Source organism: Neomonachus schauinslandi, chromosome 2 (assembly GCF_002201575.2).
Source record: "Neomonachus schauinslandi chromosome 2, ASM220157v2, whole genome shotgun sequence".
Taxonomy (NCBI): domain Eukaryota; kingdom Metazoa; phylum Chordata; class Mammalia; order Carnivora; family Phocidae; genus Neomonachus; species Neomonachus schauinslandi.
In genome coordinates this window covers 41,984,963-41,998,572 of record NC_058404.1, presented here as the reverse complement: position 1 = coordinate 41,998,572, position 13,610 = coordinate 41,984,963, and the positions used below count along the sequence as shown (strand labels likewise).

The 13,610-nt window shown below is 39.0% G+C and overlaps 1 non-coding gene across 1 annotated transcript; it reads left to right on the top strand.

The window, feature by feature from the left end:
• Positions 1 to 11,596: 11,596 nt before the first annotated feature.
• On the top strand, positions 11,597 to 11,699 carry LOC123324212. Its single transcript, XR_006539692.1, has one exon. It is a non-coding gene; the product is annotated as a U6 spliceosomal RNA (small nuclear RNA).
• The last annotated feature ends 1,911 nt before the right edge of the window (positions 11,700 to 13,610 follow it).

Here is a 13,610-nt window from a genome sequence, read left to right as displayed (position 1 = left end):
CCAACCCATGAAAAGCAGTACCAAGAAAAAGCAGGAGACCTCAAGGGTAAATGATCATAGCCAGTCCAGGGAAGAGCTGTTGTCTTAGCCACAAGAGTAGAAGCAGGTGGGTGATTTTGGGGTCACTTCATTGTCCTTGGATACCAGCTGATCTTCCAGGGCCAGGCAATATAGAAGCAATTTGAGAAAAGAAAAAAAAAAAAAGACAAGCACTAGTGATAGAGGAAAAAGAGAGATCAGTTATCCAATCAGCTAGCAAATGTTTACGGAGTACCCATTACACATGAGACCCTTCATGTGGCAAATACATGCTGTCTGGTCTGGGCCACACAACATGGACAGCAAAAGCCAACCAGTACTCACAGCAGTATTTGAAGTGACGGAAGAGTGGCACAGTCTTTCAGTAACACTGTAGAGATCAAAACTGAAACCACCAGTGTGACCCAGCATGGTGAAGGTAATGGATCAAATCTATATGCCAGGACTGGACCAAACACGCTCCCTTACCTCATATTGAATTCTAACAACATGAGAAGTAGGTTTCACTATTTCTATCTTACCACAGAGGAAACCTCAGCATAGAATGTTGAGTAAGCTGTCCAACTTCACACAGCTAGAAGGGCTGGGACAAGACCAAATGAAAGCTCAGGCCTAGCCTTCACCCAAAACCATGTGGACTGTGGCCATTCTGCAGCTGGGAGTCTGGGAAGGTCATATTCATTCAGACTCTCAGGAGCCCTAATGGCCACACAGTCCAAAGACAAGATTTAGTACAAGATAGATGTACAAGTGGCTTTGCTAGCAATTCAGAAACATCCCCCAGAGATATCAGTTTGTCTCAGTGTGACCCTAGAGAAGTCATTTTATTTCTCATGTTTTCAACTTCCTTTTCTGTAAAACGAGAATAAGAACCTATGAAGAATGGTGATATTTAAATGAGACAGTGTCCATGAATGCTCTTAGGATAGTTCTTGGCCTGAACAGCTTCTTCATTCCTTTTCTCCTTTCTCAAGTCTAGGGTGACAGGGGTATCCTAGATCTCGTGGCACAGATAAGCAGTCCCGTTGAGTGGGGTTAAGAGTTTGTTCTAAAAAGCTTTCTAAGCCTTCCAGAGTGCCACCAGAGCAAGCTAAGAATTTGTTGGCTTCTACATCCTTAGTCTCTGGCCCTGTATTAATTTCAGGGTTCTCCAGAGAAATAGAACCAATGGGAATATATATGAAGAAACTGATTATAAAGAATTAGCTCACACAGTTATGGAGGGTGAGAAGTCCCATGATCTGCTGTTTGTAAGTTGTAGACCGAGGAAAGCCAGTGCTGTGATTCAGTCTGAGTCAGAAGGCCTGAGAACCAGAGGGGCTGAGAACAGCATAAGATCAATGTTGCAGATCAAGCAATCAAGCAGGAAAGCAGAATTTCTCCTTCCTCCAACCTTTCATTCTAAACCCAGGTCCTCAACAAATTGGGTGATGCTCACCCACATTGGGGAAGGTGATCCACTTTACTGAATTCACCCATTCAAATGTTAATTTCATCTGGAAACACCCTCACAGGCATACCCAGAAATAACATTCAGATGAATATCCAGCACCTTTTTATTTTTTTAAAGATTTTATTTATTTATTTGAGAGAGAGAATGAGAGACAGAGAGCACGCACAAGAGGGAAGATGGTCAGAGGGAGAAGCAGACCCCCTGCTGAGCAGGGAGCCCAATGTGGTACTCGATCCTGGGACTCCAGGATCATGACCTGAGCTGAAGGCAGTCGCTTAACCAACTGAGCCACCCAGGCACCCGAATATCCAGCACCTTTTGATCCAGTCACATAAAGTTAACCATCACAGGCCTCTTCTACCTGCTCTATCTTAATCTTTTGGGAGGCTTGGAAAGAGAATGTCAAATGGTCCCACACAACATGAGTCACCCACGAGGCCCCAGTGCCAAACCACCTTCATTTCCATCAGGGCAATAATGTTGTGATGGGATTTTGTCTCATCAAACAATTCCTGGCATAATGCTGTGGCATTGCAAAAATGACACTTAAAACACTGTGAGCATGAATCTAGTTACTAACCAATTAATTTACCAAACTGTTCTTATTAAAGTAATTGCATATTTCAAATGCATTTCTTTAAGCCAGATAATATTGACGCTTATTTTATGAAGCATAGCTTTCTTACTAAACTCTTTGAACTTTGGTGAAAATATTTTACAGCCTGAGAAGGTGCTTCCATAAGAAGTGTGGCAGAAAATGCTTAGGTCTTGGGTTCTAGTCCTGTTTCTGCTACTAGTTGTTAGCTCTATAACCTTGTGCAAATGATTCCCTCTCTCTGAGCCTCAGACCCATCCTCTGTGGATGTTTGCTCTTCTGTGGTGGGCTCCAGGGCTAGAGAGTGGCCCAGCCATTTTCACCCCACCCATGAGCACTGAAAGTCTTCAGGGGCAAAACAGCAACACCTAATGGAGACTAGAGCTGCTTACACCAAGCCCCGCCCCACTGCACCCTACAAGTGCATCTTCACGAGGTCAAGTCCACCTAAGAATCAGTGCAACAGGCCCCTCTCCCAGAAAACCAGCACAAACCCCTTCACATCATCCTGATCATAGAGTACTGCAAAGCATCAGCTTTGGGGGAAATAGAAGCTAGCTTCCTTTTTATTTTTATTTATTTTTTTATTATTCATACATTTATTTTTATACCATTTATTATTTTTTAATTTTATTTTTATATATATTTATATATACTTTTTAGGTTTTTTTAGTTTTCATTTTTTAATTTTTAAATCTAGCTTCTTTTAACAAGCAGACCAAAACACAGCTGAGATCTAGTTTTTTGTTGTTGTTGTTTGTTGGGTTTTTCTTTTTGGACAAAATGACAAGACAGGAATTCACCCCAAAAGAAAGAACAGGAAGTAGAACTAATGGCCAGAGATTTAATCAATACAGATATAAGTAAGATATCTGAACTAGAATTTAAAACACTAATTATAAGGATACTAGCTGGGCTTGATGAAAGGATATAAGGTTATTAGCTGGGCCACCATAAAAGCAATAGAAGATACCAGAGAATCCATTTCTGCAGAGATGAAATAACTAAAATCTAGTCAGGCCAAAATTAAAAGTGTTAAAACCCATGCAAACCTAAATGGATGTCATAACAATGAAGATTCACAAAGCAGAGGAACGAATCAGTGATACAGAAGATAAAATTATAGAAAATAAGGAAGTTGAAAAGAAGAGGGAAAGAAAGGTAATGGATCATGAAGGCAGACTTGGAGAACTCAGTGACTTATTAAATGGAATAACATTCATATCATAGGAGTCCCAGAGGATGAAGAGGGAGAAAAGGGAGCAGAAGGTTTATTCAAGCAAATTGTAGCTGAAAACTTGACTAATTGGGGGAAGGATACAGACATTAAAATCCAAGAAGCACAGAGAACTCCCATTATATTCAGCCAAGGCCTATCATAGTCAAATTCACAAAATACACAAACAAGAAAAGAATCCTGAAAGTGGCAAGGGAAAAAAAAAAAAGTCCTTAACCTACAAGACAGATCAGGTTCACAGCAGATCTGTCCACAGAAACTTGGCAGGCCAGAAGAGAGTGGCATGATATACTTAACATGCTGAATGGGAAAAATATGCAGCCAAAAATATTCTATCCAGCAATGCTATCATTCAGAATAGAAAGAGAGATAAAGAGTTTCCCAGACAAACAAAAACAAGGAGTTTGTGACCTAAGCCAGCCCTGCAAGAAATATTAAGGGGGAATCTTTGAGTGGGGATAAAGACCAAAAGCAACAAAGACTAGAAAGGAACAGAGAACATCACCAGAAACACCAACTCTACAGGTAAAACACTGGGACTAAATTCATATCTTTCAATAATCACTAAATGTAAATGGACTCAATGCTTCAAACAAAAGACATAGGGTATCAGAATGGATAAAAAAAAAAAAGATCCATCTGTACACTGCCTATAAAAGACTCATTTTAGACCTAAAGACACCTGCAGATTGAAAGTGAGGGAATAGAGAACCATCTATCATGCTAACGGATGTCAAAGGAAAGCTGAAGTAGCCATACTTATATCAGACAAACATGAGTTTAAAACAAAGACTGTAACAAGAGATAAAGAAGGGCATTATATCATAATTAAGGTGTCTATCCATCAAGAGGATCCAACAATTGTAAATATTTATGCCCCCAACTTGGAAGCACTCAAATATATAAGTCAATTAATAATAAACATAAAGAAAATAATTGACAATAATACAATAATAGCAGAGGACTTTAACAACCCACTTACAACAATGGACAGATCATCTAAGCAGAAAATCAACAAGGAAACAATGACTTTGAATGACACACTGGACCAGATAGACTTAACAGATATATTCAGAACATTTCATCCTAAAGCAGAATACATATTCTTTTCAAGTGCACATGGAACATTCTCCAGAATAGATCACATACTGGGTCACTGATCACAATTGAAGTCAACCACAAGAAAAAATTTGGAAAAGACCACAAATACACGGAGGTTAAAGAACATCTTATTAAAGAATGGATGAGTTAACAAAGAAATTAAAGAAGAAATTAAAAGGTTTTAGGACTTAAAAGTTAAATTAAAAACTTAGGACTGTCTTTGCTGCAAAACTTTTGGGATGCAGCAAAGGCAGTCCTAAGAGGGAAGTATATTGCAAGAAAAAAAGAAAAGTCTCAAATAAATAACCTAACCTTACAGGAGCTATAAAAGGAACAGCAAATAAAGCCTAAAGCCAGCAGAAAGGGGAAATAATTAAGATCATGGCAGAAATAAATGATACAGAAACAACAACAACAACAAAACAGAAGAACAGATCAATGAAACTAAGAGCTGGTTCTTTGAAAGAATTAATAATATTGATAAAGCCCCAGCCAGACTTACCAAAAAGAAAAGAGAAGGGTCCCAAATAAATAAAATCATGAATGAAAGAGAAGGGATCGCAGCCAATACCACAGAAATACAAATAATCATAAGAGAATATTGGGGAAAATTGTGCCAACAAACTGGACAATCTGGAAGAACTGGACAAATTCCTAGAAACATACAAACTACCAAAACTGAGACAGGAAGAAATAGAAAATTTGAACAGACCCATAACCAGCAAAGAAATTGAATCAGTAATTTAAAATCTCCCAACAAACAAAAGTCCTGGGCCAGATGGCTTCCCAGGACAATTCTACAAGACATTTAAAGAAGAGTTAATACCTATCCATCTCAAATTGTTCCAAAAAAATAGAAATGTAAGGAAAAGTTCCATACTTTCTATGAGGCCAGCATTTCCTTGATTCCAAAACCAGACAAAGACTCCACTAAATCGAATCCAACAGTTCATTAAAATAATTATTCACCACTATCAAGTGGGATTTATTCCTGGGCTGCAGAAGTGGCTCAATATTCACAAATCAATCAATGTGATACACCACATTAATAGAAGAAAGGATAGGGGCGCCTGGGTGGCTCAGTCGTTAAGTGGCTGCCTTCAGCTCAGGTCATGATCCCAGGGTCCTGGGATCGAGTCCCACATTGGGTTCCCTTCTCAGCGGGAAGCCTGCTCTCCCTCTCCCACTCCCGCTGCTTGTGTTCCTGCTCTCGCTATCTCTGTCTCTGTCAAATAAATAAATAAAATCTTTAAAAAAAAAATAGAAGGATAAAAACCATATGATCCTCTCAATAGATGCAGAGAAAGCATTTGACAAAATATAGCATCCATTCTTGATAAAAATCCTCAACAAAGTAGGGATACTTGGAACATCCCTCGACATCATAAATGCCATATATGAAAGACCCACAGCTAATATCTTCAATGGGGAAAATCAGAGCTTTTCCTCTATGGTTAGGAATAAGACAGGGATGTTCACTCTCACCATTACTATTTAACATAGTACTGGAAGTCTTAGCCTCAGCAATCAGACAATGACAACAACAACAACAACAACAACAACAACAAAAGGCATTCCAATCGGCAAGGAAGAAGTTAAACTTTCACTATTTGCATATAACAAAATACTCTATGTAGAAACCCCATGAAACTTCACCAAAAAATTGCTATAACTCATACATGAATTCAGTAAAGTCACAGGATATAAAATCAATGTACAGAAATCTGTTGCATTTGTATACACCAATAATGAAGCAACAGAAAGAGAAATCAAGGAGTCGATCCCATTTACAATTGCACCAAAAACCATAAGATACCTGGGAATAAACCTAATCAAAGAGGTAAAGGATCTGTACTCTGGAAACTATAAAACACTTATGAAAAATATTGAGGAAGACACAAAGAACAGGAAAAACATTCCATGCTCATGGATTGGAAGAACAAATATTGTTAAAATGGCTATGCTACCCAAAGCAATCTACACATTCAATGCAATGCCTATCAAAATAACAGCAGCATTTTCATAGAGCTGGAACAAACAATCCTAAAATTTGAATGGAACAAGAAAAGACCCTGAATAGCCAAAGGAATATTGAAAAAGAAAAGCAAAGCTGGAGGCATCACAATTCTGATTTCATGTTATATTACAAAGCTGTAGTCAAGACAGTATGGTAATGGCACTAAGACACATAGATCAAAGAAACAGAACACAAAACCCAGAAATGGACCCACAACTATATGGTTAACTATTCTTCAACAAAGCAGGGAAGAATACCCAATGGAAAAAGACAGTCTCTTCAACAAACGGTGTTGGGAAAACTGGACAGCCACATGCAGAAGAATGAAACTGGACCACTTTCTTATACCATACACAAAAATAAATTAAAAAAAAACCCTAAATGTCAGACAGGAAAATCATCAAAATCCTAGAGGAAAACACGGGCAGCAACCTCTTTGACCTTGTCCATAGGAACTTCTTACTAGACATGTCACTGGAGGCAAGGGAAACAAAAGCAAAATGAACTACTGGGACTTCATCAAGATAAAAAGCTTCTGCACAGTGAAGAAAACAAAATAATCAACAAAACCAAAAGGCAGTCTATGGAATGGGAGAAGATATTTGCAAATGACATATTCAATAAAGGGTTAGTATCCAAAATCCATAAAGAATTTATCAAACTCAACACACAAAAAACAAATAACCCCCCAAAAAAACCCAAAAAACAAATAATCCAGTTAAGAAATGGGCAGAAGATATGAATAGACACTTTTCTAAAGAAGACATCCAGATGGCCAACAAACATATGAAAAGATGTTCACCATCACTCATCATCAGGGAAATACAAATCAAAACCACAATAAGATATCACCCCACACCTATCAGAATGGCTAAAATTAACAACACAGTAAATAACAGATGTTGGAGAGGTGCAGAGAAAGGGGAACCCTCTTGCACTGTTGGTGGGAACTCAAACTGGTACAGCCACTCTGGAAAAGAGTATGAAGGTTCCTCAAAAAGTTGAAAATAGAACTACCCTATGATCCAGAATTGCACTACTAGGTATTTACCCAAAGATACAAAAATACAGATTTGAAGGGGTACATGCACCCTGATATTTATAGCAGCATTATCAACCATAGCCAAACTATGGAGAGAGCCCAAATGTCCATCCATCGACTGATGAATGGATAAAGAATGTATGTGTGTGTGTGTGTGTGTATATATATATATATATATATATATATATATACCACCTCTTCCTTATCCATTATATATATATACACACACTAATATATATATATTATATGTGTATATAATATATATATAGAGAGAGAGGAATATATGGATAGATATATATAATGGAATATTACTCAGCCATCTAAAAGAATGAAATTTTGCCATTTAAAGATGTGGATGGAACTAGAGTGCATTATGCTAACTGAAATAATTCAGTCAGAAAAAGACAAATACCATATGATTTCACTCACATGTGGAATTTAAGAAACAAAACAGTTGAACATATAGGGGATGGGGAGAGGGAAGCAAACCATAAGAAACTCTTAATGGTAGAGAGCAAACTGAGGGATGATGAAGGGAGATGGGTAGAGGATGGGCTAGATGAGTGCTGGGTATTAAGGAGGGCACTTAGGAACAAATAATCCTAAAATTTGTATGGAACCAGAAAAGACCCCGCATAGCCAGAGGAATGTTGAAAAAGAAAAGCAAAGCTGGCGGCATCACAATTGCAGACTTCCAGCTCTATTATAAAGCTGTCATCAAGACAGTATGGTACTGGCACAAAAACAGACACATAGATCAATGGAACAGAATAGAGAGCCCAGGAATGGACCCTCAACTCTATGGTCAACTAATCTTTGACAAAGCAGGAAAGAATGTCCAATGGAACAAAGACAGTCTCTTCAACAAATGGTGTTGGGAAAATTGGACAGCTACATGCAGAAGACTGAAACTGGACCATTTCCTTACACCACACACAATAATAGACTCAAAATGGTTGAAAGACCTAAATGTGAGACAGGAGTCCATCAACATCCTAAAGGAGAACACAGGCAGCAACCTCTTCGACCTCAGCCGAAGCAACTTCTTCCTAGAAACATCGCCAAAGGCAAGGGAAGCAAGGGCAAAAATGAACTATTGGGACCTCATCAAGATAAAAAGCTTTTGCACAGCAAAAGAAACAGTCAACAAAACCAAAAGACAACCAACAGAATGGGAGAAGATATTTGCAAATGACATATCAGATAAAGGACTAGTATCCAAAATCTATAAAGAACTTATCAAACTCAACACCCAAAGAACAAAGGATCCAATCAAGAAATGGGCAGAAGACATGAACAGACATCTGTCCAAAGAAGACAACCAAATGGCCAACAGACACATGAAAAAGTGCTCAATATTGCTCAGCATCAGGGAAATCCAAATCAAAACCTCAATGAGATACCACCTCACACCAGTCAGAATGGCTAAAATTAACAAGTCAGGAAACGACAGATGTTGGCAGGGATGCAGAGAAAGGGGAACCCTCCTACACTGTTGGTGGGAATGCAAGCTGGTGCAACCACTCCGGAAAACAGTATGGAGGTTCCTCAAAAAGTTGAAAATAGAGCTACCCTACAATCCAGCAATTGCACTACTGGGTATTTACCCCAAAGATACAAATGTAGGGATCCGAAGGGGTACATGCACCCCAATGTTTATAGCAGCAATGTCCACAATAGGCAAACTGTGGAGCCAAGATGCTCATGGACAGATGAATGGATAAAGATGTGGTATATATATATATATATATACCACATATATATATATATATATATATATATATATATATATATATATACACAATGGAATATTATGCAGCCATCAAAAGGAATGAGATCTTGCCATTTGCAATGACATGGATGGAACTGGAGGGTGTTATGCTGAGCAAAATAAGTCAATCAGAGAAAGACATGCATCATATGACCTCACTGATATGAGGAATTCTTAATCTCAGGAAACAAACTGAGGGTTGCTGGAGTGGGGAGGGGGGTGGGAGGGATGGGGTGGCTGGATGATAGACATTGGGGAGGGTATGTGCTATGGTGAGCGCTGTGAATTGTGCAAGACTGTTGAATCAAAGATCTGTACCTCTGAAACAAATAATGCAATAAATGTTAAGAAAAAAAAAAAGAAGAAGATAGCAGGAGGGGAAAAATGAAAGGGGGGAAATCGGAGGGTGAGACGAACCATGAAAGACGATGGACTCTGAAAAACAAACTGAGGGTTCTAGAGGGGAGGGGGTGGGAGGATGGGTTAGCCTGGTGATGGGTATTAAAGAGGGCACGTTCTGCATGGAGCACTGGGTGTTATGCACAAACAATGAATCATGGAACACTACATCAAAAACTAATGATGTAATGTATGGTGATTAACATAACAAAAAAAATTAAAAAAAAAAAAAAGGAGGGCACTTAGTGTGATGATTACTGGGTGTTGTATGTAAGTGATGAATCACTGAATTCTACTCCTGAAACCAATACTGCACTGTATGTTAACTAACTAGAATTTAAATTATATTTTGAAGAAAAAAAAATCTTTAAAAATAATAGTAAATAAATAAAATAAAATGCAGTGCTTTCCACATTTGTCTGACTTCTAAACCATTTTTTTGTTTGTTTTTGTCACTGAACATCTCTAGAGGCTTGTGTTCCAAGGATCAAACTTTAGAAAACACTGAATTAAAAGCTCTTGGAGAGGCATTGTTTGCAGTGGCAACAAGGTGGAAATAAGCTGGGTGGCCACTGCTAACCTCCTTTTTCCTTCAGGGAATGCTAGGCAGCCCTATGAAGAACAGGACAGATCCACAGATCCAATCAGAAAAGGCAGAACCAAAAATGTGGAGAAGGAAAATTTGTTGAGCTAATTTAGCTAATACTCAAGTTGATGAAAATTTGAGGGAGAAGCACCAAGGTAAAGAAATAGAGTGCTCATTTCACTAGCACTTAAACTAAATTGGAATGATACAAAGATTAGCATGACCCCAGTGCACAGATTACACGCAAATTTATGAAGCATTTAAAGGAAAGGAGAAAGGAGACGACAGATCCACATGTGTTGGCATGGAAAATTTCCAACTTGTTTCATTAAATGCAAAAAGCAAGATGCAATTACAAACTGTTCCCATTTATCTGTGTGTGCTTGAGTGCCGGTGATGCAAGGGTAAATATAAGTGTATAATTATGCATAGTAAATTTCTCAGCACATATACAAGACACCACAGAGGATTCCTTGCAGAGTGGCACTGAAGGTGAGGATAAAGGGCATTTTTACTTTTCATTTTATACCATTAAGTATTGTTCAACTTTATTTTTACCAATTCCTGTATTATTTTTATAATAAAAAAACACAAATTTTAAAAGCTCTCTGGAGACCCTTTTAGGTTAACTTTTGTAATTTTGTGGTTTCTTGAACCCCAAATTGAGGCTAAGTTAAGCCTGTCTTCTGGATGAGAAATGGTCAAGGCTTTATACCCTTGGGTCCACCAGAATGCCAACTCTTCTGTATTTTTCCACCCTGAGACTGAAGGAACAGTTGGATGACTGAGCACCCTGAGGAGTAACTGGCCCCTGTTTCGGGGGCCCACACTATAGGCTGCATCTAGGTTTCCAGAAAGCCAAAGAACCTAGCCACAGGGGCAAGAATGGAATGTTGAGTCCCATTGTAGGCAAACATTAACAGGCAAATCATGACTAAGCACAGAATCCGAGTCCAAAAACATCTGAGCTGGAAGGATCTTTCTACAGAGGAGAAACCTGACACCCAAAGGAGATAATTAAAGATCATACTAAAGATCTCAGATCTGAAACTTCTGACTCTGAATCTGGGAGAATTTACACAATGCAATGTTGTCTTCCAAAATGGGAAGAACGCACCCCCTCCCCTTCTGTCCACATGGACACAGGAGAATGTTCCTTGCTTGAAGGCTTTAAAATTGACCAAAGGAGGGGGGGAAAAAAACCTGACCAAAGCTAGACACAGTGGACTGAAGAAACAAAGTCCAATCAGAAAAAGCAGAACCAAAAATGTGGAGAAGGAAAATTTGTTGAGCTAATTTAGCTAATACTCAAGTTGATGAAAATTTGAGGGAGAAGCACCAAGGTAAAGAAATAGAGTGCTCATTTCACTAGCACTTAAACTAAATTGGAATGATACAAAGATTAGCATGACCCCAGTGCACAGATAACACGCAAATTTGTGAAGCATTTAAAGGAAAGGAGAAAAGAAAACAGACCCAAATCAAAAGATCAAGACACATTTGTGCTGATGAAGGAAACTGGTGAGAAAAAATTCACAGTTGCCTTTGGCATTTACTCTACATACCTGGGAGGAATTAACTACTCAACTAGTTGTATATATTGTAAACATAGTGGTAACTATGAAGAACAAGGATAGCATAGGTGGAGAATGAGCTTTTCTTTCTAAGTGAATTGTCCGAAGGATGGAAGGTCTTTTTTCAATGCTAGAACTTCTATATATTTTTATAATATTTATGTAAATCTTTATAAAAAGCACTGTTTCCCAGCCTTGTTAAACAGAATCTGCTGCACACCATTTAACCTCTTCCTCAAGTTTTTGTTTACTTGTTTGTTTTTACATTTGAAAAATCTTTTTTCTGAGTTTTTGTACAGAGAGGCCCTTGGAACATTTGAGGTATAATGGTTCTGCCCATTGTTTTCTGTTCCTTATTTTGTATTCTGTGTAGGTTTTACAAAGCACTGGTAGATCTGAAGGGATACATTCCATTCTAGTAACAGTGAGGAATAAGATGGAGTGGCCCAAAGACAGGGGATTTATGAGGAAGTAGTTCTCTTTTGACATTATGTACTTCTGAATCATTCCATTTCTTTTTTTTTCCCTTTACAACAAGTTTTCACAATAAAAAGTTTGTTATTTTTGGATCAAGTAAACAAAGAATAGAACAGGTAAGGAAAAATGAGAAAATAGCACCCCTACCCCTGTTCCCTCATTTGATAGGAGTCTAGGGATATTTGGGGTCATTATTATTGCCCTTTTACAGGTGAGAAAACTGAGATCCCAGAGAAGTTTAATAGAATTGTCCAAGGCTGCACAGCGAGTTAGTGGTAGAACCCGAGTGTGAATCTGGATGTTTTGGTTCCCAGGCCCTCACACCCTCCACTTGGCAATATAAGCCCCTGGCAAAATGCAGCCTACCCTGAATACTAATCTCAGCATGTCCTTCACTGAGAGTCAGTCAATCCATCTGTCTTTCCATTTCCCACGCCCTCCCCTCGGCCCCGCCGTCATTAAACCTGGTCCTAGCAACATCTGCTCCCTTCTAATTTGCTGTTTTTACTGTATCATGGGCTGGAAAGTCAAACATCAACTCCATATGAAGCATGCTGTAGCAGAAGAGGAAATAAGTATCCCTCTGTATGCAGGATTGATAAAGACGTGGGCTTTATCCATGGTCCCTGGGGTGATACTGCCTGCTTGGAAGCCCCTTCCCTTCACTGCCTCATTCCTACCCATGTTCCAGGTAGTTGATGTAAACCCTATTATATACATAGAGTCTGTCCATCTGTAGCCAGAGTACTCAAAAGCAAACCTAGATGAGAATATACTGCTTTTGTGATGATCTTAGCCAGTATAAGAGTAAAGAAAAGGTGAAAGGAAGGAAGGTGAGGAGATGAGACTTGGGGAAACTTTGTTTGCAAGATTAAGCCATAAGAGCAGAGATGACATTAGTGAGGGCCCTAGGCAGGTGTCATGGGCAGATGGCATGGGGTGGTAGAGAAAACTCTGGTTTTTGTTCCCTGTAATCTTTATCAGACCCCTAGGCTACCCCTAACCAGCATATAATCCAAGCACAAATAATGTGCTGCTATAAAACATGGTTTCTAGGGAAGGCCTCTAGCTCTCTCTTCAAAATACTTTCACCTCTAAGCCCCTCCTGCATAAAAATTCTGGGATCCCCAGCATTCAGGAAATTTGGTCAGTCTTGACTTCCCAGCCACTCTCAGATAGGGTCTTCCCCAAGGATAAGTCAAGACATCATGATGGGTGACAGCTGCCCAGGGGTTTCCCAATGCTGGAGGGAGCTCATTTCTTACCTTGCCCCCCAGAACACCAGCTTGCTGAACCTGGACCCCCACCCAGCAAATAAA